This window comes from Salvelinus namaycush, chromosome 16 (genome assembly GCF_016432855.1).
Source record: "Salvelinus namaycush isolate Seneca chromosome 16, SaNama_1.0, whole genome shotgun sequence".
Classification (NCBI taxonomy): domain Eukaryota; kingdom Metazoa; phylum Chordata; class Actinopteri; order Salmoniformes; family Salmonidae; genus Salvelinus; species Salvelinus namaycush.
This window is the reverse complement of record NC_052322.1, coordinates 40686439-40691438: the sequence shown is the minus strand read 5'-3', so window position 1 is coordinate 40691438 and position 5000 is coordinate 40686439. Positions and strand designations below refer to the sequence as shown.

The 5000-nt window shown below is 41.5% G+C and overlaps 1 protein-coding gene across 1 annotated transcript in view; it reads right to left on the bottom strand.

The window, feature by feature from the left end:
• Positions 1-5000, bottom strand: part of cacna2d3a (calcium channel, voltage-dependent, alpha 2/delta subunit 3a) — a 238163-nt gene that overhangs the window by 53512 nt on the left and 179651 nt on the right. The gene's annotated exons all lie outside the window — the stretch shown is intronic.

The window sequence follows — 5000 nt, the reverse complement described above, 5'->3', positions numbered from 1 at the left end:
TTAAAGGGAGATTTTCACAGGTTGAGTTGTTTTACATGAATTGTTGTTTTACGTGAAATGGTATATCCGATTCTCACATGTGAACATATTTAACATCTGAAATCGCAAATTTCACATGTGAAACTACAATTCACATTTGAGGTGAAAACATGTTATTTTCCTCACATATGAAAAGGTGGTGTTTACAATGGAACTCTACATTTAATACATGTGGAAATATAATTTGTGAAACATCAAATGTGGAATGTTTTTTTTGTAAGGGCACAGACACAATTTGTAATTGTATATAACTACCTGAATGTTGCTATACCCCAGGAAGAGTAGCTGCTGCCTTGGCAAGATGTCACGCCCTGGCCATAGAGAGGTTTTTATTCTCTATTTTGGTTAGGCCAGGGTGTGATTAGGATGGGCATTCTATGTTGTCTATTTCTTTGTTTTTGGCTGAGTATGGTTCCCAATCAGAGGCAGCTGTCTATCGTTGTCTCTGATTGGGAATCATACTTAGGCAGCCTTTTTTCCCACCTGTGTTTGTGGGTAGTTATTTTCTGTTTAGTCTCTGTTACCTGACAGAAATGTTTGCTTTCGTTTTGTTACTTTGTTCGAGTGTTTTTTGATAATAAATAAAATCATGAACCATTTTCACGCTGCGCTTTGGTCCACTCCTTCCGACGACAGGCGTTACACAGGAAGTAATAGGGATCCTTAATAAATTCAAATACAATATACACACACACACACACAAATAGAAAAGTGTGGGTAGTCATTGGCTAACGGAAGGCTTAGCAGGATGGGAAAATTTAGTTTTGAATGCACCCCTGGAAATGGGTCCATGCAGAAATAGAAAGTAAAGTGTGTGTATAACTGAATGAATCCTTGAGAATGGGACTGTGGAAATGAATGCAGGTTTCTAACTGTGCTTCCCTCTCTACAGTAATAGGCAGGCAGGCAGACTATCCCCTGTCTCTCTCCATCTCCCTGACTGTGATTATCACTGAAACCATCTTAATGGGACTGCCAGCCACATACACACACACAGACACATGCATACACACGCGCGCGCACACACACACACGCGCGCGCACACACACACACACGCGCACACACACACACCCTCGCACGCGCGCATGCACGCACGCACGCATGCACGCACGCTGGCAGGCACGCACACACACACACACACACACACACACACACACACACACACACACACACACACACACGCACACACGCACACACGCACACATACAGACCAGAGGGCTGCTGAACCTCTCCACTCTGAATATCAGGCACATTCCATCAAGTCTCAGTCTAAAGTTTTAATGTCATGTGACTTTCTTGCAAGCTCCAAACCCAAGAATGCAGTAGTCAGTATCAATGCAGTACTAAAAATAAATAATAAGGTAGAACAAAAACACATGAGAAATAAAAATAGGAAATAAGAAGAACAGGAGAAAGTAAGAAGCTATATACAGGGTCAGTTCCAGTATCATATTTACAATGTGCAGGAATACTGGAGTGCTGGAGGAAGATGCACTACATGACCAAAAGTATGTGGACACCTGCTCTTCGAACATCTCATTCCAAAATCATGGGCAATATTATGTCTCCCCATTAGTTTGTCTCCCCTTTGCTGCTATAACAGCCTCCACTTTTCTGGGAAGGCTTTCCACTAGATGTTGGAACATTGCCACAAGAGCATTAGTGAGGTCGGGCACTGATGTTGGGCAATTAGGCCTGGCTTGCCGTCAGCGTTTCAATTCATGCCAAAGGTGTTTGATGAGGTCAGGGTTCTGAGCAGACCAGTCAAGTTCTTCCACACGGATCTTGACAAATAATTTCTGTGTGGACCTTGCTTTGTGCACGGGGGGCTTGTCATGCTGAAACAGGAAAGGGCCTTCCCCAAACTGTTGCCACGAAGTTGGAAGCACAGAATCGTCTAGAATGTCATTGTATGCTGTAGCGTTAATATTACCCTTCACTGGAACTAAGGTGCCTAGCCTGAACCATGAAAAACCGCCCCAGACCATTATTCCTCCTTCACCAAACTTTACAGTTGGCACTATGCATTGGGGCAGATAGTGATCTCCTGGCATCTGCCACACTCAGATTTGTCCGTTGGACTTCCAGATAGTGAAGCATGATTCATCACTCCAGAGCACGCGTTTCCGTTGCTCTAGTGTCCAATTTATGTTTTTTATTTTATATTTTTTATTTAACCTTCTTGTCAATAGGGGGGGCGCTGTTTTCACTTTGGAAAAAATCGTGCCCAAATTAAACTGCCTCGTACTCTATTCTAGATCGTACAGTATGCATATTATTATTACTATTGGATAGAAAACACTCTCAAGTTTCTAAAACTGTTTGAATTATATCTGTGAGTAAAACAGAACTCATTTTGCAGCAAACTTCCATATAGGAAGTGAAAAATCTGAAAACGATGCTCTGTTCCAGGGCCTGCCTATTCAATTGCCTAATATTTATCGATATGCATGCACTTCATACGCCTTCCACTAGATGTCAACAGGCAGTGGAAGGTGGAATGGGGTGTCTAGCTTGATCTGAGGCCGAACAAGAGCTTTTGGAGTGACAGGTCTGGAAATGTCTTTGTCTTCTCTGGCGCGCGAAGTACGTCGACATTGGCTTCTGAAAAGCGTTCGGTATACACGGCGGATATCTCCGGCTCTGTTTTTATTTGATACATATTAGAAAAACATCATAAAGTAGTTTTTTTCAACCGAGTTTCATCAGTTTATTCAACGTTTATTGGGACTTTTGGAGTATTCCGTTCGTCGAGAGAAACTGGGAACGTCATCAACATTGGCTAGCATTGTGGCACGAATTCGACAGGAGAAAAGGACATTCTAAAACCAAACAACGATTTATCCTCGACCTAGGACTCCTTGTACAAGATTCTGATGGAAGCTCAACAAAAGTAAGAACAATTTATGATGTTATTTCGTATTTCTGTGGAAAATGTTGATTCCTATTCTCTGCCGTTTTGGCGGGCGCTGTCTCGCAATAACGCAAGCTGTTTGTTATGGTAAAGTTATTTTTAAAAATCTAACACGGCGGTTGCATTAAGAACCAGTGTATCTTTCATTTGCCATACAACAAGTATTTTTATGTAAAGTTTATGATGAGTTCTTTGGTCAGATTAGGTGAGTGTCCAAAATAGCTCCGGACATTCTGGTGAATCGATGCTACATATTCACAATGTATAACCACGGTTGGCAGCTCTAAATATGCACATTTTCGAACAAAACATAAGTGTATTGTATAACCTGATGTTATAAGACTGTCATCTGATGAAGTTGGTCAAGGTTAGTGATTAATTTTATATCTTTTGCTGGTTTTTGCGAATGCTATCTATGCGGTGAATAAATGCGGTTGTGTGTTTGGCTATTGTGGTAAGCTAATATATTGCTATATTGTGTTTTCGCTGTAAAACACTTAAAAAATCGGAAATATTGTTCATCCGAAGAGGAGGAGCAGGGATTGAACCAAACTGCAGCGTTGTGTGATGACATATTATTTATTTAAACAAGACACAAAACGAACTATACTTGATTAACTACAAAACAACAAACGACGTAGACGCACCTGAACATAAGAACTTACGTATAACGAAGAACGCATGAAAACAGGAACAGACTACATAAACCGAACAAACGAACAAACAAAACCGAAACAGTCCCATGTGGCGTAACATAACACAGACACAGGAGACAACCACCCACAACAAACAGTGTGAAAACACCTACCTTAATATGACTCTCAATCAGAGGAAATGAAAACCACCTGCCTCTAATTGAGAGCCATATCAGGTCACCCTTAAACCAACATAGAAACAGAAAACATAGACTGCCCACCCAAACTCACGTCCTGACCAACTAACACATACAAAACTAACAGAAAACAGGTCAGGAACGTGACAAATATTGGCTGGATTCAAAAGATGTTTATCTTTCATTTGCTGTACACCATGTATTTTTCATAAATGTTTTATGATGAGTATTTAGGTATTTCACGTTGCTCTCTGTAATTATTCTGGCTGCTTTGGTGATATTTTTGATGGTAGCTGCAATGTAAAACTATGATTTATACCTCAAATATGCACATTTTTGAACAAAACATAAATTTATTGTATAACATGTTATAAGACTGTCATCTGATGAAGTTGTTTCTTGGTTAGTGACTAATTATATCTATATTTGGTCGGTTTTGTGATAGCTACCTATGCGGTAGAAACATGGTGAAAATATGCGGTTGAGTCTTTGGCTATTGTGGTTAGCTAATAGAAATACATATTGTGTTTTCGCTGTAAAACATTTTAAAAATCGGAAATGATGGCTGGATTCACAAGATGTTTATCTTTCATTTGCTGTATTGGACTTGTGATTTCATGATATTTTTATGCTATTATTTACTTGGGGCGCTATGCTAGGCTATGCTAGTCAGCTTTTACTGATGAGGATGCTCCCGGATCCGGGATGGGTGTTAAGTAAAGGTTAATTTACCTAGGCAGGTCAGATAAGAACAAATTCTTATTTACAATTACCGCCTAGCCCGGCCAAACCGGACGATGCTGGGCCAATTGTGCGCTGCCCTATGGGACTCCCAATCACGGCCGGTTGTGATACAGCCTGAAATCGAACCAGGGTCTGTAGTGACGCCTCTAGCACTGAGAACCAGTGCGTTAGACCGCTGCGCCACTCGGGAGCCAATGACGGCGAACTTTGCACCACTCCAGTCGACTCCTGGCATTGCGCATGGTGATCTGAGGCTTGTGTGCGACTGCTCGGCCATGGAAACTCATTTCATGAAGCGCCTGACGAACAGTTATTGTGCTGACGTTGCAGAGGCAGTTTGGAACTCGGTAGTGTGATGCAACCAAGATCATAGGATATTTATGCGCTGCGCGTTTGTTTCAGCACTCGGCGGTCACATTCTGTGAGCTTGTACGTCCACTTTGACGAACTGACTTGTTGGAAAGGCGGTAT